At 42.0% G+C, this 22,353-nt stretch overlaps 1 protein-coding gene across 35 annotated transcripts in view; it reads right to left on the bottom strand.

Annotated features, from left to right (window-relative positions):
• Window positions 1–22,353, bottom strand: part of BCLAF3 (BCLAF1 and THRAP3 family member 3) — a 77,766-nt gene that overhangs the window by 52,920 nt on the left and 2,493 nt on the right. For 6 of the 35 annotated variants that reach the window (XM_073799178.1, XM_019927672.3, XM_073799190.1 and 3 more), the window contains exons 1-3: window positions 12,340–13,071; window positions 10,627–10,799; window positions 10,499–10,545 (exon numbers count right to left, since the gene is read on the bottom strand). The exons of 2 other annotated variants lie outside the window; for them this stretch is intronic. The gene's annotated coding sequence lies outside the window, so the exon portion shown is untranslated. Of the gene's footprint in view, window positions 1–10,498; window positions 10,546–10,626; window positions 10,800–12,339; window positions 13,078–13,173; window positions 13,886–22,353 lie in introns of those variants that run through there. 27 more of the 35 variants (XM_073799164.1, XM_073799184.1, XM_073799168.1 and 24 more) reach the window with 15 other exon arrangements.

Here is a 22,353-nt window from a genome sequence, read left to right as displayed (position 1 = left end):
GAGATGAACAATACAATAACTGAAATGAAAACTACACTAGAAGGAATCAATAGCAGAATAACTGAGGCAGAAGAATGGATAAGTGACCTGGAAGACAGAATGGTGGAATTGACTGCTGCAGAACAGAATAAAGAAAAAAGAACGAAAAGAAATGAAGACAGCCTAAGACACCTATGGGACAACATTAAACACAACAACATTCACATTTTAGGGGTCCCAGAAGGAGAAGAGAGAGAGAAAGGACCCAAGAAAATATCTGAAGAGATTACAGTCGGAAAAATCCCTAACATGGGAAAGGAAATAGCCACCCAAGTCCAGGAAGCGCAGAGAGTCCCATACAGTATAAACCCAAGGAGAAACACGCCAAGACACATAGTAATCAAACTGACAAAAATCAAAGACAAAGAAAAATTATTGAAAGCAGCAAGGGAAAAACGACAAATAACATACAAGGGAACTCCCATAAGGTTAACAGCTGATTTCTCAGCAGAAACTCTACAAGCCAGAAGGGAGTGGCATGATATACTTAAAGTGATGAAAGGGAAGAACCTACAACCAAGATTACTCTACCTGGCAAGGAACTCATTCAGATTCGATGGAGAAATCAAAAGCTTTACAGACAAGCAAAACCTAAGAGAATTCAGCACCACCAAACCAGTTCTACAACAAATGCTAAAGGAACTTCTCTAAGGAAACACAAGAAAAGAAAAACACTTACAAAAACAAACCCAAAACAATTAAGAAAATGGTCATAGGAACATACATATTGATAACTACCTTAAACGTGAATGGATTAAATGCTCCAACCAAAAGACACAGGCTTGCGGAATGGATGCAAAAACAAGACCCATATATATGCTGTCTACAAGAGACCCACTTCAGACCTAGGGACACATACAGACTGAAAGTGAGGGGATGGAAAAAGATATTCCATGCAAATGGAAATCAGAAGAAAGCTGGAGTAGCAGTACTCCTATCAGATGAAATAGACTTTAAAATAAAGAATGTTACAAGAGACAAAGAAGGACACTACGTAATGATGAAGGGATCAATCCAAGAAGATATAACAATTATAAATATATATGCACCCAACATAGGAGCGCCTCAATACATAAGGCAACTGCTAAGAATTGTAACAGAGGACATTGAAAGTAACACCATAATAGTGGGGGACTTTAACACCTCACTTACACCAATGGACAGATCATCCAAACAGAAAATCAATAAGGAAACACAAGCTTTAAATGACACAATAGACCAGATAGATTTAATTGATATTTATAGGACATTCCAACCAAAAACAGCAAATTACACTTTCTTCTCAAGTGCGCACAGAACATTCTCCAGAATAGATCACATCTTGGGTCACAAATCAAGCCTCAGTAAATTTAAGAAAATTGAAATCATATCAAGCATCTTTTCTGACCTCAGCACTATGAGATTAGAAAACAACTTCAGGGAAAAAAACGTAAAAAACACAAAACACATGGAGGCTAAACACATGGAGGCTATTTATTACTAAATAACCAAGAGATCACTGAAGAAATCAAAGAGGAAATCAAAAAATACCTAGAAACAAAAGACAATGAAAACACGACGATCCAAAACCTACGGGGAGGCAGCAAAAGCAGTTCTAAGAGGGAAGTTTATAGCTATACAAGCCTACCTTAAGAAACAAGAAAAATCTCAAATAAACAATCTAAACTTACACCTAAAGGAACTAGAGAAAGAAGAACAAACAAAACCCAAAGTTAGCAGAAGGAAAGAAATCATAACGATCAGAGCAGAAAAAAATGAAATAGAAACAAACAAAACAATAGCAAAGATAAATAAAACTAAAAGCTGGTTCTTTGAAAAGATAAACTAAATTGATAAACCATTAGCCAGACTCATCAAGAAAAAGAGGGAGAGGACTCAAATCAATAAAATTAGAAACAAAAATGGAGAAGTTACAGCAGACACCGCAGAAATACAAAGCATCCTAAGAGACTACTACAAGCAACTCTATGCCAATAGAATGGACAACCTGGAAGAAATGGACAAATTCTTAGAAAGGTATAACCTTCCAAGACTGAACCAGGAAGAAAGAGAAAATATGAACAGACCAATCACAAGTAATGAAATTGAAACTGTGATTAAAAATCTTCCAACAAACAAAAATCCAGGACCAGATGGCTTCACAGGTGAATTCTATCAAACATTTAGAGAAGAGCTAACACCCATCCTTCTCAAACTCTTCCAAAAAATTTCAGAGGAAGGAACACTCCCAAACTCATTCTATGAGGCCACCATCACCCTGATACCAAAACCAGACAAAGATACTACAAAAAAAGAAAATTACACACCAATATCACTGATGAATATAGATGCGAAAATCCTCAACAAAATACTAGCAAACAGGATCCAACAACACATTAAAAGGATCATACACCATGATCAAGTGGGATTTATCCCAGGGATGCAAGGATTCTTCAATATACGCAAATCAATGTGATACACCATATTAACAAATTGAAGGAGAAAAACCATATGATCATCTCAATAGATGCAGAAAAAGCTTTTGACAAAATTCAACACCATTTATGATAAAAACTCTCCAGAAAGTGGGCATAGAGGGAACCTACTTCAACATAATGAAGGCCACATACGCCAAACCCATAGCAAACATAATTCTCAATGGTGAAAAACTGAAAGCATTTCCACGAAGATCAGGAACAAGACAAGGATGTCCACTCTCACCACTATTATTCAACACAGTTTTGGAAGTCCTAGCCATGTCAATCAGAGAAGAAAGAGAAATAAAAGGAATACAAATTGGAAAAGAAGAAGTAAAACTGTCACTGTTTGCAGATGACATGTTACTATACATAGAGAATCCTAAAGATGCTACCAGAAAACTACTAGAGCTAATCAATGAATTTGGTACAGTAGCAGGATACACAATTAATGCACAGCAATCTCTTGCATTCCTATACACTAATGATGAAAAATCTGAAAGAGAAATTAAGGAAACACTCCCATTTACCGCTGCAACAAAAAGAATAAAATACCTAGGAAAAAACCTGCCTAGGGAGACAAAAGACCTGTAGGCAGAAAACTATAAGACACTGATGAAAGAAATTAAAAATGATACCAACAGATGGAGAGATATACCATGTTCTTGGATTGGAAGAATCAATATTGTGAAAATGACTATACTACCCAAAGCCATTTACAGATTCAATGCAATCCCTATCAAATTACCAGTGGCATTTTTTTAAAGAACTAGAACAAAAAATCTTAAAATTTGTGTGGAGACACAAAAGATCCCGAATAGCCAAAGCAGTCTTGAGGGAAAAAAACGGAGCTGGAGGAATCAGACTCCCTGACTTCAGACTATACTACAAAGCTACAGTAATCAACACAATATGGTACTGGCACAGAAACAGAGATCAATGGAACAGGATAGAAAGCCCAGAGATAAACACACACACCTGTGGTCAACTAATCTATGACAAAGGAGGCAAGGATATACAATGGAGAAAAGACAGTCTCTTCAATAAGTGGTGCTGGGAAAACTGGACAGCTACATGTAAAAGAATGAAATTAGAACACTCCCTAACACCATACACAAAAATAAACTCAAAATGGATTAGAGACCTAAATGTAAGACCTCACACTATAAAACTCTTAGAGGAAAACATAGGAAGAACGCTCTTTGACATAAATCACAGCAAGATCTGTTTTGATACACCTCCTAGAGTAATGGAAATAAAAACAAAAATAAACAAATGGGACCTAATGAAACTTCAAAGCTTTTGCACAGCAAAGGAAACCATAAACAAGACGAATAGACAACCCTCAGAATGGGTTGTCTCCTTGCAAATGAATCAACGGACAAAGGATTAATCTCCAAAATATATAAACAGCTCACACAGCTCAATATTAAAAAAACAAACAACCCAATCCAAAAATGGACAGAAGACCTAAATAGACATTTCTCCAAAGAAGACATACAGATGGCCAAGAAGCACATGAAAAGCTGCTCAACATCACTAATTACTAGAGAAATGCAAATCAAAAGTACAATGAGGTATCACCTCACACCAGTTAGAATGGGCATCATCAGAAAATCTACAAACAACAAATGCTGGAGAGGGTGTGGAGAAAAGGGAACCCTCTTGCACTGTTGGTGGGAATGTAAATTGATACAGCCACTATGGAGAACAGTACGGAGGTTCCTTAAAGAAGTAGAAACAGAATTACTATATGACCCAGCAATCCCACTACTGGGCATATACCCAGAGAAAACCATAATTCAAAAAGACACATGCACCCCAATGTTCATTGCAGCAGTATTTATAATAGCCAGGTCATGGAAACAACCTAAATGCCCATCCACAGACGAATGGATAAAGAAGTTGTGGTACATATATACAATGGACTATTACTCAGGCATAAAAAGGAACGAAATTGGTTCATTTGTAGAGATGTGGATCCATCTAGAGACTGTCATACAGAGTGAAGTCAGAAAGAGAAAAACAAATATCGTATATTAACACATATATGTGGAATCTAGAAAATGGTATAGATGAACCGGTTTGCAGAGCAGAAATTGAGACACTGAAGTAGAGAAAAAAACGAATGGACACCAAGAGTGGAAAGCGGTAGAGGGTGGGGGTTGTGGTGGGATGAATTGGGAGATTGGGATTGACATGTATACACTGATGTGCATAAAATGGATGACTAACAAGAAAAAAAAATTCAAACTATTCACTCAAAAATGGGTGCATTTTTTTGCATATAAATTACACGTCAAAGCTGTAAAAACGTTACCTTTGGGGTGATGTAAGTGCTGTAAGATTAGAGCAGATATTATGGAGATGGTTGCACAACTCTGCAAACGTACCAAAAATCACTGAATTGTACATTTTAAACCTGTAAAATATATCTCAATAAAGCTTTTGTTTTAAAGTTAACTTTATTTGCATTTGCTTTTTTGGGTGCATCAGCTAGTAATGAACAGTAGTAGCTCAGGGGCTTAATGCATAAGACAGGAGAGTTAATTTAAATCCTAGAGTCTGAGCTAAGATGGTTTTTACATTTTTTTTTCTTTTTTTTTTTTTTTTTTTTGTGGTATGTGGGCCTCTCACTGTTGTGGCCTCTCCCATTGCGGAGCACAGGCTCCAGACGTGCAGGCTCAGCGGCCATGGCTCACGGGCCCAGCCGCTCCGAGGCATGTGGGATCCTCCCAGACCGGGGCACGAACCCGTGTCCCCTGCATCGGCAGGCGGACTCTCAACCACTGCGCCACCAGGGAAGCCCGGTTTTTACATTTTTTAAGTGTTGTTTAAAAAGAAGAATATGCAACAGAGACTGTATGTGGCCCACAAAGTCTAAAATATTTACTATCTGGTCCTTTACAAAAAAGATTGCTGATCCCTGATTTAAACTAACTTACTTGTGACTAGCAAAGTTAATCAAAGGATGCTTTAAGACAGAGAGGGCGAGAAAAAAAAAAAAGAAAAGGCAGAAACACCAGCAGCGTTTGTGACTGGGGCGAAGGAGATGCCAATTACAAAAGAGAAATTCATTTATACTGCTCCTTTGGAGTGAACTGTGTAGGGGCAGTGAGTGAATTTGTGTGCCCTTGGACATGGAAAGATGAATGGACAGCAGGGGCATCCACTCCCAGGAGGATGCTGAAGGGGATGCTGGTGTCAAAAAAGGCCACCCCAACCAGGACTGCACTGGACACATACGCTCACCCAGCTGAAAGCAATTCTCCTCCTCCATGACATCACTTCCCCCTCTCCATTAGGTCCCTCCCATCACCCTACTACCTCTCTCTCCATTTACAACCAAATTCCTCAAAGGGCTGACTGTTTACCACAGTCATTCTCTCCCATTCTTCTCCCCCCATTCTACTTGGCCCCTCACCAATCTAGCTTTCCACTCCACCAAACTGCTCCAGTCAAGATCACTAACGAAATCCATGTTACTAAATCCAATGGCTATTTTCCCTCCTTCTCCTGGATCTACCAGCAGCACTTGATGGTCAATCACACCTTCCTCCCAGAAACATTTTCTTCACTTGGATTCCAGAATACTACACTTTCCTGGTTTTCCTCCTACCCCTAACAATGCTTTCTGTCTCCTTTGCTGGTTTTTCCTCACCTCCCCCCTCAGCAGCCTGACCCCTAAATAGTGAACACAGTCTTCCTCTAAATAGTGACTTCAGTCTTTGACTTCTCATTGTCTACACTCTCTTCCCAGTCTGCACTTTCCTTCAGTCTCATGGCTTTAAATACTCTCTATATACTAACAACCCCCAAATTGACATCTCCAGCCCTCACCTATCCTCTGTGTTGCACTCTTCCACATCCAAAAGCCTATTGGATGCTGTAAACATGTCCAAGAGCAAACTCCTGACCTTCCTCCGAAATCTGCTCCTCCCAAGGTCTGTTCCACCTCAATAAATGGCAACTCTATCCTTAGAGTTTTCAACAAAGAGGAAACATAACTGTCCAATAAACATACAAAAAGATATCCAACACTACCTACTAGGAAGATAAAATTAAAACGAAGAGATACCATTTCATACTCATTAGATTTGCAAAAATTTTAGTCTGATGATCCCCATGTGTTTACAAGAAAGTGGAAAAAGAGAATTTCTCAACTGAGGAAAATTCCTCCCCCCAAAAAAACATGAAGCAGAAGAAAACTCTAACTGTATACTCTAAACAGAATTAAATATATCCAAAAGCATTTAGGAATATATATTTTAAAAAACGCACCTTGAATCAGAAATTTAAAAACTAAGAACAGAAACATACCAAAAAAACATAGTGATATGACAGAAAAAAAAATAATCAAACTAAGGGGAAAGAATGGGAGAAAAAGACTAAATTTTCTCAGAAGTGAAGAATAAATTACAAGGTGCCCAGGGGAAAATAAACTCAAAAGAAATGATGCAGCCACTTTGGAAAACAGTCTGGCAGTTCCTTAAAAAATTAAACATAGAGTTACCATATGACCCAGAAATTCAAATCCTAGGTATATACCCAAAAGAAATAAAAATATATGTCTGCATAAAAACTTGTACACAAATGCTCATAACAGCATTATTCACAAGAGCCAAAATGTAGAAACAACTCAAATGTTCATTGAGAGATGAATGAATAAACAAAATGTAGTATCCCTGTACAATGGAATATTATCTGGCCATAAAAAGGAATGAAGTACTGACACACAGTCAAACAGGGATGAACCTTGAAATCATTATGCTAAGGGAAAGAAGCTAGTTGCAAAAGACCACATATTGTATGATTGCTTTATATGAAACGTCCAGAATAGGCAAATCCATAGAGACAGAAAGTAGATTGGTGGTTGCCTAGGTGCGGTGGGGGGAGGGGGGCATTGGGGGGAGTGGGCACAGGGTTTCTTTTTGGTGGGATGAATATGTTCTAAAACTAGACTGTGATGATGGTTACACAACTCTGTGAATATACTAAAAAAACACTGAATTGTAGACTTTTAAATGGGTAAATTGTGTGGTATGTTAATTATATCTCAGTAAAGCTGTTACCAAAAAAAAGAAAAATCAACTGACAGAGATCCCATACTAAATGTGAGTTCAGCATTTACAAATGCAAAGAATTGCCCAGGAAAGCCCTTACAACAAAGACGCCACACTGGCAGCACAGTACGGGACCAAGTTAGAGCCCACAGAACAAGAGGGCGATCAGCAGTTCAGAGGAAGCCAGACCTCAGGAGAGCAGGGCATGACTTATTCTCCCAGCCACAGTGGCTGGATGCTGTCACAGTTCCTCAGTAGTGAGGAGCTGGAAGTGGATACAGAACCCCACTGTTGCCTACCATTAGTCTACTTTGATTTCATCGATGAAGTGTATTTCTCTCACACACAGAACAGGCTAAATAAACAGGGGAGTAAGGGCATTTTAAAAGGTGTAAGTACAAAGGTTAACCATTAGAACAAAAATAAAAACCTTCCTCTTTTTAAAATAAAAGAGCAAAAACTACATCTCATAGCAAAAAGAAATAGCAAATATAACAAAATACACATGATTATAAAATATTACGATAGACCAAATATATCAGTCCTAACAATAAATGTGGTGGGCTTATTAACTCATCTACTAAAATAAACAGGTACAATTTGGCTCACAAAACAAGGAGTTGTATAAGAAACATATCTAAAACAAAGTGATTGTGAAAAGTTAAAAATAAAAGGATGGCCAAATTATACAAGGCAAATGGAAACAGAGAGCAGGGGTGGCAAACCTAGAATCAGGCAAAAGCACAGTTCAAGCCCCAAAGCATTCATCATGCCAAAGAAAGACACTTTTTAATGCTAAAAGCCACAATCCTCGATGAAGAGAGAACAAATAAAAATACACATATTTACATGAATATAACAGTGCAACCACCTTTATGAAGCAAACACTACAACAGATGCAAGGAGACACAGATAGAAACACTAATAATAGGAGACTTTCATATACCACTTTCAGTGGTATATTAGACAGATTAGGTAAGCCAAAAATGAGATAGAAGATCTAAACAGCATGATCAACAGGGTAAATCTTAAGGATATTTATCAAACTCTACACTCTGATACTAGAGAATACTCTTCTGAAGTGCCCACACCACATCACCAAAAATAATCATATATTAGGTCACAAAGAAAACATCAGTAACCTCCACATAATAGAACTATTACAAGCAATACTCTCTGATCATAATGCAATAAAACTAGAATCTACTAATAAAAACAAAAAAGAGAAATTCCACTTAGAAATTTTAAAACCTCTTATTAAACAACTCCTGGGTACTCTAAGGTAAATTTTTAAAGAAATAATGACAATAAAAGCACTACATATCAGATTCTATGGGATGCATTTAAAGCAGTGATCAAAGGAAAATTCATTGCACTAAACATATTTATCAATAAAAACGAAAGAATAAAAGTAAATAAATTTATTTCCAAGGTAAAAAAAAAGAAACTAAAAAATAACAAAGCACAAGGAAGGAAACAATAAAAACAAAAGTAGAGGAAGAGAATAGAAAACTAGATCTAAGTAATAATTCAAAATTCTGTAGTTTTTGGAAAAATTAAAATGGATAAACCACTAAATAACTTATATAACTTGCCTAGGAAAAAAGAGAGAAAGCACAAGTACACAAAATAAGAAAGAGCAAAGGGGAAATAACCACTGAAATAGAAGAAAAATTTTGAATCGTAAGAGATTATATCCAATAAATCTAAAAGCCCAGATGTAAGGGATAATTTGTTAGAAAAATAGAGATTACTAAAACTGACTGCATTAAAAAGCTTAAACGGACCAACTTCCATAAAAGAAACAGAGAAAGTTATTAAGGAAATATCCCATAAAAAAGCATCAGGCCCAGATCGTTTCACAGGGGAATTCTACCAAACCTTCAAACATCAGATTGCCTCAATGCTCTATAAATTATTCCAGAGCTGGTATATCACTAGAAGGATCAAGCCTACAGAAACATCAACCTTTCAAGGAGATGAACCAGCCAAGAAGACTGAGAAAGAACATCCTCTGAGGAAGGAGGGAACCCCAGAGCATAGAAGGATGTTTCAAGAAAGGAGACTTTTGGGCTTCCCTGGTGGCACAGTGGTTGAGAGTCCGCCTGCCGATGCAGGGGACATGGGTTCGTGCCCCGGTCCAGGAAGATCCCACATGCCGCGGAGCGGCTGGGCCCCTGAGCCATGGCCGCTGAGCCTGCACGTCCGGAGCCTGTGCTCCACAACGGGAGAAGCCACAGCAGTGAGAGGCCCGCATACCGCAAAAAAAAAAAAAAAAAAAAAAAAAAAATAGAAGACTTTTATGGCAACAGCTGCAAAGAGACCCAATAAAAGAAATGAAAAGTGTTAATACATGGCTTGAGGACTAAGTGGAAGGTAAGGAAACTGAGAAAGCCAATTAATACCAACGCCTTCTAACAAGTTTGTCTGGCATGGGAGGAGAGAAACTGGGTTGCAGCTGGGTGACAGGGGTCTAGGGAAGAGGTTTTGAAATGGGAGCAACTTGAGCAGGTTTAATGTTGTTAAGGAGAGACTATGTGCATGGCATTGGGGACATAATGTAGAATGACAGTCATAGTAGGAATGAGTCTAGGTCCAATTAGTTCAATGTTTCCTTTGATTCCTAATATCAACTCCAAATAATGTAGTCAACCTCTCCCAATATTCCACATTTACATATTACCTTCTTCAAAGGTCCAGACTGAATTTTTATCAGCGGTCACATTTTATGTTAATTTGGCAAACATTGCTGAGTGCCAGTGACTGCTAGAGGCAAGCCACACAAAGTTGGAAGAGTCCTAGTTTCTTCACTAGAGAAGCTCAGTCTTCACTAGCTAAGAAGGATCACATGAGTATCAGTACTTCCTAGTTCACTAAGTGTTTTGCAAACACTATCTCAAGCCTTTAATCCTCAGAAGCCTTTGAGGAAGCTGGAATTACCTCCATTTCACAGGTGAAGAGACCAATCCTCATAAAAGTTAACCAACCTGCCCCAAGAGAAAGACGTAAAATCAGCATCCAGGTTCTCAGACTCCAATACTAACACTTCCCCACCTTGCAACTCCTACCTTCATAAAGATGACTCTGAAGAGACTGCCTGGTCATTTGCGTAGATGCTCAGTCAGCAGAATTGGACTTTAGCACACTTGAGAATAGTTGACATCCTGCAACACATCTAAAATTGCCATCTAAATCTGGAAAGCAGCTTTTATGCTCCCTAGCTGCCTGGATATTCTGTAGCCTGTAGGGCACAAAGACTATGTTTTATTTATCATGATCCCAAGGATTGTGTTTTATTTAGCTTTTTATCTGTCCCCCTCAGCTTTATATATAGTGCCTTTAAATATTTTCTCCTTCAACATGTGTGGATTCATTCATTCACCTAATTTCATAACTCTGATATCATTTTCAATATAATCTAGGGCAGCATTATAATACTTCAAATTTAAGGGGTGAGTGGGGGCAAAGGGTATCACAGAACAGCTTTTTTTGTGTGTGTGGTACGCGGGACTCTCACTGTTGTGGCCTCTCCCGTTGCGGAGCACAGGCTCCGGACACGCAGGCTCAGCGGCCATGGCTCACGGGCCCAGCCGCTCCGCGGCACGTGGGATCTTCCCGGACCGGGGCACGAACCCGTGTCCCCTGCATCGGCAGGCGGACTCTCAACCACTGCGCCACCAGGGAAGCCCAGAACAGCTTTCTGAATTCAGAAATTTACATTAAAAAATCAAGATGCTTATGTGCTCTGAAATTTTTACAAGATGGCAATAATTAGCAATGAGACAAAGTATGTTTAAATATACTCTCCATAAATGTCTCATTTGACCCTTAAAATCACCCTGTAAGAAAGGTAAGGCAAAGGCACTATAATCTCTAATTCAGAGTTGAGGAAATAGTCCCTTAGAAAAGGTAAGTGACATGTTCAAGGTAATCAGATATACTGGAATTCAAGGAAGCCCGGACTTCAAATCTGTTCACTTTATAATGCCTTTGCCCCACTTAGATAACCCTTCTTTACTAAACTGGTAAAGGTGAAATAGAAGATGAGAAACCAAATTGCCATCAACAAATAAGAAGGAAAAAAAAAAGAGGTGATAGCCAGAGAAGGATACCTGTACTTGGTTGGAGAAGAATATAAGTGGCCCCAAAGTGTTCTTATAGAAATCCTTTAAATGTTGCCTTTTGCTAGGGTGGGGAAAAGGACACTCACAGATTGTTGGTGGGAGTGCAAAATAGCACATCCTTTCCAGAGGGAAATTCACATTAAAAAACCCAACAATTCTATCATCTAGGAATGTACACTAAGGAAGTAATCACGGACGTGCAGGTTTTACAATTCACCAACAATGTGTTTAAGTAGTGAAAAACTGAGAATAAAAAAACCGACTAAATAAATTACTGCAGCCAAATAATGGCATGCTACGTAGCCAGGAAAAGAAAAACAGTTACCAAAAAGAATCCACTTTAGAAAAATTCATGCATTCGTCTCTGCATGGAAAAAGACTGGAAAAAGACATCCTCAGTGTACCTATATTCACAATGGATACTTGAATGGTTAAAGAGTGCACCTTCTTCACCGTGGTTTTGCATATTTTAGAAATTTTGTATATAAATATGACTAAATGTTTCTAATCAGACATTTTAAAGGCTTCTGGGGAGGGTGTGCAAGGGCAGGGCTTTCAAATGAACATTTTAGCAGCCATTTTAAAAAATACCACATGAAAAAATAAAGCATTCTATACCGTTATCATTAAAACACCATTGAAAAATAAAGCACTCACCATGAATCCACATCAAAACCTTTTCTTTTCAAATTCCAGTCTTTCATTCGTACCAGTTCGCATACAGAAAAACGTTAAAAAGGTTGCCTGGCCAGAAGTATGAGAGACTTTCTTGATTTCTACCTGTAGTTTTTACTTTATTCCAGAAAAGAAAAGCAGTCACCTAAGAGGCAGCTCGAAAAGCACCTCGGCAGGAAAATATTTGGGAGGATAAGTTTCTCTCACGTTTCTTTCCCTCCCGACCTACCGACAGGACAATCCTGACAGTGGCCGGCCCAGTTTCCTAATACACCCTAAAGAAGCACAGGAGATGCGCCAATTTTCAGTATACGTTTCTAAAAAGACAAGTTTTACTTTACAATGCAGGATAAAGAGCAGCCTTCACTACTCATTCTGGACGTTACCGGAGAAGATGCCGCTGCGCGGCAGGAGAACCTCCGGAGAAGGACAAAGCGGGGGCTCCTCGGCTCGGGTCCCGCAGGCGATGCGTCCAGAGCCGCCTCTGGGAAAAGGGCACCGTCCCTGGACACCGCCCCGCCCTCCCCCCGGCTCCATGACAGACACTCCAAATCGCCGGGGACAGAAGCCTGCGGACAATGGGCGAGGATCGGGAGCCTCGGCAGCAGGTGCCCGGGTCGCCACGTCTAAAATAGGGCACCGGTCCGGTGGCCAGAGGCAGGGGCAGGGGAGCAGTCCCCCGAGATCCCGAGCTGGGCCTCCGCATCCTCCCCGCCGCCCCACCCGCCACCCAAGAACCGCCCCTCCCATGCGACGGACACGCCCTCCCCGCAGGCCGGGACCTCCTCGCGCCGCCCGCCCCCCAGGGCCGCTCACCCGACCGAGAAGTTCCCGCAGCCGCCGCCGCCGCCGCCGCCGCTGCCGCCGCCGCCGCCGCCGCCGCCGCCGAACCCTCAGGCCTCGCCCCTCACACGGCCGCCGCCTCACACAGGAGCCGCACCACAGCTCCCGCAGCTGGGCCGCGGGACCCGGAACCACTTCCTTCCGGAACCGCCTCGGCCCGCCCCCGTCCTAGCCACGCCCACTGCCCGCTGCCCAGCGCGGAGCCCGCTTTCCCACCGACCTCTGCTCTCAACTCTTTCCCAGCGAGGGTTGCCCCGCCCGGGAGGCTCCGGCCAAGAACGCCTGCGCCCTCTGCCGGCCGTTCCCACCTCTGCCTCTCTGTCCAGGGCGCATGCGCCATCTGCCGCCCGCCCGCCGGGAAGGAAAGAACACACTGGGCGTACTGGTCCATGGATCCTCGGGGTTAAGGGTCAGAGATCGGAGTTCACCCCTCAGTCAGAGGCAGGAGCTTGGTGCCGTGGGCCTTCCAGCGTTGTGCAGATGAGCGGAGCAGATAAGCCACAGCCTTCCAGCCCCTGGCTTGTCCCTCAAAGCCCTTCCAGAGCCAGCCTATCTGAACCAGCAAGGCTGTGGCCTCTCTCCTGCCTACTCAATCTCTAACTATTCCCCATGGCCTCAAATCAAGCTTGTACCCAGAAAACAAAACCTCCCCTCTGTACCTCCCAAATAGGTTAATGGTACCAACATCCCTCCACCGTGCAATTCAAAATACTCATTTTTACCTGCTCTTTTTTTTTTTTTTGGTACGCGGGCCTCTCACTGCTGTGGCCTCTCCTGCTGTGGAGCACAGGCTCCGGACGTGCAGGCTCAGTGGCCATGGCTCACGGGCCCAGCCGCTCCGCGGTATGTGGGATCTTCCCGGACCGGGGCACGAACCCGCGTCCCCTGCATTGGCAGGCGGACTTTCAACCACTGCGCCACCAGGGAAGCCCTTACCTGCTCTTTTGATTTCTCTCCTCCCACACTCCATCCATCACCCCAAAGGTAGCATATCCTCACTCTTGGAGCTTTCTCACTTGACACTTTGATGTTCTTTTTACCCCTTGCAAGATTTCTCTTTCAGGGTCCACCCCATCTGGTGGACCTTCTACCCTCCCTTGTCACTGTCGTCTACTGACTGCATTAGTTTTCCTCTCCATCTGAATTACTGCCATCATCCTGATGAAACCAACACCCATGACTAAGCCATGTTTCCTTAACTTCCTCGGTCCAAATGACTTTACCTCTACTTAATCCACACATTCCCAGGTACCCATTCTATAAAATCTAGACATCCATCACTTTATACTGCTTCATGGCTAAAACCTTAAGTTTACCAACCCCATTTATTTGGACTCAATCCTCATCCTCGTAGTCCTATCTCTCCCTTAGTCCCAATATACTTGTTCTTCAAAAACCACAGAGCTCTCACATCCCCTGAACCTTCTACCTGACTGAAGCCCATGGCCTTTGACTTCAACCACTCTTGTAGGCAGAGCCCCTTGAATTGCCCTTTGATACGTCCCAACATCAAACCACCACCTTGAAACATTCCAGTTATCTGCATTTTCCATACCCACGTCTATGTTTCCAAGCACTACTTGGGAGGAAAAAGCCACACAACTATAATAGAATGATACCACTACAAATTTATGGAGACTCACCGCAGTGGACAGCCTTGGTGCCTCTTAGGAATCCTTTTATGTGACCACTCTCATTTCCAGTAATTGCTGTTACTAACCCTTACCACTCTCTTTAAGCCCCATGCCAGTGATCATTTCCCTCTCTTCATACATGATTTTTGCTTCCTGTTTTGCAGAGAGAAATTCCCCAGCATAGTATATGAGGCCTTTGATTATCTGGTTCATACTTACCTCTCTAACTTCTCTCCTCTTTGCGCTCAATGCCCTGGCTATACTGAAATGTTTGCTGTTTAAGATGAATACTCCATTGCACATGTTATCCCTTCTGTCTGGTTAAAAGGTGTGGGACCTTTTAATCTGCTTCAGTTCAGGAAGGTTTTCTTCCATTCTACTTTCAAGAATTGTTTTTGCTCCATTTGTTCTGGTCTCTCTTTTAGGAAGAGCAATTATTTGTGGTAAACATCTGTTTTATCGTTTTCATCTGTTTACCGTTTTTCAGCATTCTGGTAGACCTCCAATCTGCTTTCAGTGTTACCGATAAGATTTCCAAAAGCATTATTTCTGCCTCTGTTTTTACTCAATTTCTATTATTGGTAATTTTGTTTCCTTCCGTCATTTCCTTCTCTCCCCCCCACCCCATCCTTCTCTTTCAACTCATCCTATTGACTTTCCATCTCACCGTTTCATTTCCTTATGAATTTCTGTTCTGGTTTTATAGAAAGCCTACCTTCTTGCAAAAGGATGGTAAACCGGTCATAAAATCCCTCTTTTGGATTCCGTAGTCATTCATTTTCATAAGTATGCTCTTCTTTCTCTTCCACGATTAGGTTTTATATTTCACAAATATATATATATATATATATATATATATATATATATACACATACATACACACACATATATAATGAAGTATACAAAATATATATATATATCTCAATACATTCTCTTGATTCATCTTTGAACAAGGTGATTTTTGTTCAGACTTATTACTGGTTAATAATAAGCACAAGGAGATGGCCCTCGCCCTACATGCTGCTTCTGTGGACAGAGAGGTTAAGTAGTTTGCATAAGGTTTCATAGCTCTTGATTATGTATATGAATAGCACACACACATACAGAGGCAGAACAAGCCTAAGAGAAATGAAATATTATCTGCCTTTCCATTTATTTTTTCTTTGATTTTCATGCAAAGCCAAACCTGCTCTAGAATGCCAAGTATGCTTAATACAAGGGCTCTATATTAGTAAGAATAAATTACGCTATGATAACAAACCCCAAATCTCAGTGGCTTATAGCAACGAATGCTTATTTTTCACTTATATTTCAAGTCCATCATGGGTCAGCTTTGGTTCTTCTGTCTGGGACCCAGGGTGAAGAAATTGATGCTATCTGAGACATTACTGGTGTCATACCAGAAGAAAAGGAGCAACAGTGGGACCATACATTGGATCTTAAAGCTTCTGCTTTAAAGCTGAATCAGCAATTCTGGGGGTGGGGCCCAGCATAGTTTCAACAAGCCCTCCAGGAGATTCTGAAGCATGCTCAAGTTTGAGAACCACTTCTCTATGGCTTGTATTTCCTGTAAACCAGAAGATGGACATAGAGACTTGATAAAATTGAGTAGTTTTTAAACTACTAATTCTTAAACCAGAAAAAAAAGTCATATTAAAAGAGCAAGAGAGAGAGAGAATGAATATCATGCGTTGATACAGACTTAGATCAAGTGCCTATTGTCATTTTTTGGAGGGACACTGTTTTCTGGGGAAACCTGCCAGCTGCCCTGATATGTATCTCCAGCCATCCTTCTGTATAGCCTTCTTTTTTAAATGCTGATGTGAGAATAAGATAATTAGGAAGAAGTAGGACGAATAGCTTTCTCATCCCTTGGCAATGCTGTTGGCCCAGATTTTTCTCATAGTTTTTGTCTAGATGGTTTGTATTGTGTTGGTCATGGCTTCAGCATCTACATTAGTGTTTATAAGTCAGGACTGACAGACCAGGTGAATTTTCTCTTTCCTTAAGTATCTGACTTTGGCTATGTTGCTTAATACTGTCAGTGAAATTTGATGTATAATGCTTAGCTGGCCCTGATCCCTCCTCTTTTTCTTCCATCCCATGATACAGGCACTTTTTTGTGGTCACTGTCCTTTCCTTACCTTTACTTTTTAAAGGGCTTTGTCAACAGTGGAGCACAGACAGAAATGATTTATATTATTTGGAAGAAAATGTTTTTAGACAGGCTTATGCTGCAGATTCCTTTTTGCTCATTCTAGTCACTGCCTTTATGTCTGTTTTCCTACTGAGATGGAGGACAAATTCCTAAGCAAGATTTGGTAGCTGCTACCAGCCCTCTGGTTCCATAAATTATTTCTGATGAACTCTTTTGTAATGCAGTATGTGAAGCAGCTTGGCCCCGGTTCTGAAAGCAATACAATATTTGTGGTTTTAAAACAAGGTGTCACAAGTCAGCAATTATTTTGAAAAAAACTTTTTTTGATTGATGTGAACTACCTACATTGATGCAAGGCAAAAAAGGAATGGTGAGGGTAGGTTTAAAACTTAATCTTACTGCAAAATAAGATTAATTGTTTAAAAGTTCATTACTCACCTTATTTAAATCTTTAGTGTTCCCCCGGAAGCTCTTGCCCAGATCCTTGATGGATTCAGTTCACATATCTTTTCTACCATAAGCAGGTCTGGTTTTGTGTCCCGGCACAACCCAGACACCAGTTCAAAAGTCACTGAGCTCTCAAACCTTTCATCTGCCTGATAAATTTGCTTTGTTTAACTCCATATTTGTTAGGTACTCCACAACTTCTTCTTAAATGTTCACACCAATTTTCACTCTCCCTTAGACTGGTAGGGAAAGAGAACATAATGGACCCTGTGGTAGATTTCATAATAATACAGTCAAAATATTTATTGCTCCTCTCTTCCCAGGCCCTCTACTTGAAAACTGAAAATGACAAATGTGGATCCCACTATATTTCCATTGGACGGCTCTGGTCTCAGCCAGTCATGGCATAGCAGAGACAACTAACTAGCCACCAAAATATTGGGTTGGCCAAAAAGTTTCTTCTGCTTTTTCCATAAGAGCTTATGGAAAAACCCAAACGAACTTTTTGGCCAACCCAGTACTGGTGCTCTCCCTTACACAGAATAGTACTATCCCTGGTAAGAAACAAAGCAGCCAGGGACTATACTTCCCAGCATCCCTTGCATCTAAGTGGGGCCACGTGACTAGTTCTTATCAATGAAATGTGAGTGGAAATGATACATGTCCCTTAGAGGCCAAGGTGGTTGGAAAGCAGTGTGTCTTCTCCATTCTCTTTCCCTATTCTGTCAGCTTAATGCAGAAAAACATGACAAAATTGGAAGATGAGGGAGCTACAGGACGGAAGGGGCCTAGTCCCTGAATTACCACTCAAAAGAGAGTTGTAATAAAGGATATCTGGGGCTTCCCTGGTGGCGCAGTGGTTGTCCCCTGCCGATGCAGGGGACACGGGTACGTGCCCCGGTCCGGGAAGATCCCACATGCCGCGGAGCGGCTGGGCCCATGAGCCATGGCCGATGAGCCTGTGCGTCCAGAGCCTGTGCTCCGCAACGGGAGAGGCCACAACAGTGAGAGACCCACGTACCGCAAAAAAAAAAAAAAAATTTTTTTTAAATAAATAAAATAAATAAAGGATATCTGTTTTGGACTTCCCAGGAGGGAGAAAAAAGTTCTATTGTATTTGGGACATCGTGCATCTTGCGGGGAGGGTGGGGTTGTTATAGAAGCCAGCATTACCTTCACTAATACACGTGGTCATCTCCTTCCCTTCGGCCAGTGATTAGCTTAGGGGTCGATGTAAGACCTAGTACTGGCCAAAGGGAAGCAGAAATCTTCTGGGAGCTTCCGGGAAAGAGTTTCCTCCCTGATAGAAGGAGGAAGCAGTAGAAAGGGCAGCCTGCCACTAACTTTTTCACAACTTTGACACAGTGGCATTGAGGATGGGATGCTGGTGCCACAGCAGCCTTCCTAAGAGGCAAGAAACTCAAAAAAGTGCTGCCCCAGAATCCTGATGTCATTTAGCTGTCTTTGGAGCTTCTTACATATTACGTGTGATTCCTAAATAACCTTAATATTGAAGCTACTTTGCGTCGTGTATAGTGGAATGATCAAAACTAGTACACTTATTCTCAATTTTAAAAAATTCATTCAGCAAAGATTTATCGTGGGGCTCGTCTGTGGCAGGTGCCATTCTAGGTGCTGAGGATCCAATGCAGAGACAAAAACCAGGATCCTTGAGACTGTCATCTCATGATAGAATGTGGGTCTGGCAGAAGGATATGTAGATCAGAGGCCATGGATTTGAATCCAAAACTTTTCTCAGTAACAACTGTGTTTACTCACTCACAAATATTTACTGAATACCTGTGTTAGGTAGTAGGAATATGGCAGCCCTGCTATCAGGAGGCTTACAGTGAGGGAGATAAACAAGACATTACTCCAAGAATCACACAAATAAATGTCTCATCGCAAACTGTAATAATATGAAAATGTGTAACAGCAAACCTGACCTCATCACCCATCACAACTGCAAATAAGAACTTGTTAAATTGTCTACTGTCTCTCTTCCCTGCTAGACTATGGGCTCCAGGAAGGTGGGGACAATATCTGGTCTCGTTCTCTGCTCTATCCTCATCCTTAGCAAACTGCTTGGCACAGAGTAGGGAGTAGGTATTCACACATACGTGCTTAATAAGTGAGCATTTATGACATGGCTTTCCTCCTGGATGAGGAAAAAAAAACTATCCTACCAACTGTCCATGTTCCCAGATGGAGGGTGCAGGTATTCTGCTGGAACTGAGCAACAGACAGACCAAATCCCCTCAGCAGAAGATGCCCAGGGATTTGCAAAATCAGCAACAACTGCTGGCGAGGGAAGCTGGTTGAGCTCAATTGGGAAACCTGCAAATATAACTAGGAGATGTGTCGACTGGCAAGAGCCTCTAGGGGATAAGCCTGTGTGATTTCCCAGGCAGGAACTTGGAAGTGTGGTGGGCCAGGGCAAGCACAGGCTCCAAAGGAAACCTTGGGTTTGGAGCCCAGCTGCGTACTTCCTGGCTGTACATGACGGGACTTCACCTGTCTTGGCCCTCATGGTAAAGTGAACATGGCAACAGCAGTGCTTATCTCAGAAAGCCCTTCTGAAGGCTAAGGGAGAGAATGCGTGGAAAGCTCTTAGCACACTGCCTAGCTGGCTCGGGTCCGGTTCTCCAGGAACAGGCTCTGAGACCAGTTGCACACAGGAAGGGCATGGGGAGTGCTGGGGGAGGGGGGCAGGGGAGTGAAGGAAGCAGCAGCCAGAACTTGGGCTGCAATACGTTCTCAACAAAGGCCTCGGGTGAACCCACAGGGAGCTCTGAAGCTGGGACAACCCTTCTGAGTTGTCCTACCTTGAGGCAAGGGTCTTCATATACCTGAGCAATCCAGTCAGGATCCAGCCTATCCATTGGCTGTCCAAGTGAGGGGATTTAACCTTGGATTTATCCTTCAGTCAAGGGCAATTCTTAGAAAGGAACTCCACCAACAAACCTCAGCAAACTGTACCTCCAGCATCCGGAAGGAGACATCCCGAAAGACAAATACCTCAGTCCTAAAAGGGAGGGCCGTGTAGGTGGCACACCATGACATCCGTGACACTAGCATTTAATACGAACCTTTAAAGCCATTAGAGCAGCTGCTTAAACTTTCCCAAAGCTTGCTGAGGACTTCAGGCATCCTCACTGTCAAAGTACAACTTCGCAAAGGTTAAAAGCATACTTGCGACGCAAATGTACAGTGAGCAGGTGGCAAAAATGTGTTGTTGAGGTTCAGAGCGAGCCTCCCCCAAATGTGCCACATTCGCATGAGGATTATTTTCAGCTAAAGGTCACTGAGACCCTGCGGATTCAAGAGAAACTACTGCCCTCCTTTGACTACCTAGAAGAATTTAAATTGTTGCTGTTTTCTCTTGACCAGAGAAGAGTTATTAGCAGAAATAAATTTTATCTAAGTACCTCCATCTATATGGCAGGACAAACATCTAATTATTGATACCAAACAGCTGCTCTTCTTATCATTCTTTGGGCAACGCTCCTGTCCTGGGAAGCCCCCAGCCGCTATCCCACTCCTCAGCTCGGATGGCACAGGGACCTCAGTTTACCTTTCTGTCTTCGAACCTTTCATAAATGTGGGGTCTCTGACCCTCTCATGTATGTGGAGTTCCCATATAGATGAAATTAAAGTTGACTTTCTCCTGTTAGTCTGTCTCACGTCGATTTAATTCTTAGATCAGCCAGAAGAAGCTGTTAAGGGTAGAGGTAAATTTTCTTCCTCCCCGACTGTGTTTAACTCATTAACGAGCAGGATGACAAAGCCGGATCAGGGAGGATACAGAACCGATTGTGACACACACTTGGATGTAAGTATACACACAGCAACACACACATATACTTAGTGGAGCAAAGAATGCTGGAGAAGACTGCAAAGTTAGATACAAAATTGCTTAGTGCTCTACAGGGACAAACAGGAATAACCTGTGGAGGTAGCTTTTCTATAGGACAAAAGTCATCTGCAACTTTCTGTCTACAGGTGAATAACTCTGGAGACTGGGTTCTAGGTCACAGCACACAGGCAGTCATAGGAAGTCACATCCCCTGAGACTCAGTGGCCCCTTGGGCTGCTTTGTTGAGACCATGCTGTCACAGGGCTTTGTAAGGGCACACTGTTATCTTTCGGCCTTATTTCCACGTTCTGGATAATTTCTTACCATTGGTGAACATTGAACACCTCATACCAGCCATCGGAGCTGTCACCATACAGGGGTGGCCCCTGAGAAGCTTCCAGAAGGCCAGTTCCACTGAGCAAATGGGAGTCGCTTCTTTCCTCCCAGTGATGCCAGCAAGATTCAGTTTGTTCTAAAACAACCATGAAGACCCACTGCGGGGGCTGCATTCAACCCCACAAGCTCTTCGAACATCTACTGTGCAGGACCTAGTGCCTTCCTAGCTATCACCTCTGTAGTGACAACTTTCTGATTGTCTCAAAGATAAGCCTGCACGCGCTACTAGGAAAATGCGGTTCAAAGACAAGTACAACCAACAGAGAGCTGTGGGCTCTGATTCGAAAACAAAGTTCCTTTAAGCAAAAGTTTAATTCCTTGGGACTCTATTCCTTACATTTTGCATTTCGTGAGATGGGGAAAGCTTGCCTTAATGCTTTCTTGGAAGTCCAGAAGGCTGGCTGCTTTAGACCTTGCCCCTAGCACTCAACCATCCCTCAGGGCCAACCAGAAGAATGAAACTTGGCATTTCCTAACTACTGCACAGAAACTTCTCACTTACTTACCACGGAGCTGAAGGCGCTCACCACTCCATGTCTCTCATCGGCCTAAAAGGCCCACGTTGGGCATCTGATAGAAAGCCCATGTTTGGCATCTGATCCAGTATTTATGCACACAGAATGTGAAACAACACAAAACAGCCGGCATGGACTGAGTTAGAT

The sequence above is a fragment of the Tursiops truncatus genome, chromosome X, assembly GCF_011762595.2.
Source record: "Tursiops truncatus isolate mTurTru1 chromosome X, mTurTru1.mat.Y, whole genome shotgun sequence".
Lineage (NCBI taxonomy): Eukaryota > Metazoa > Chordata > Mammalia > Artiodactyla > Delphinidae > Tursiops > Tursiops truncatus.
The sequence above is the reverse complement of the archived record's forward strand: the minus strand, read 5'-3'. Positions and strand labels throughout refer to the sequence as shown.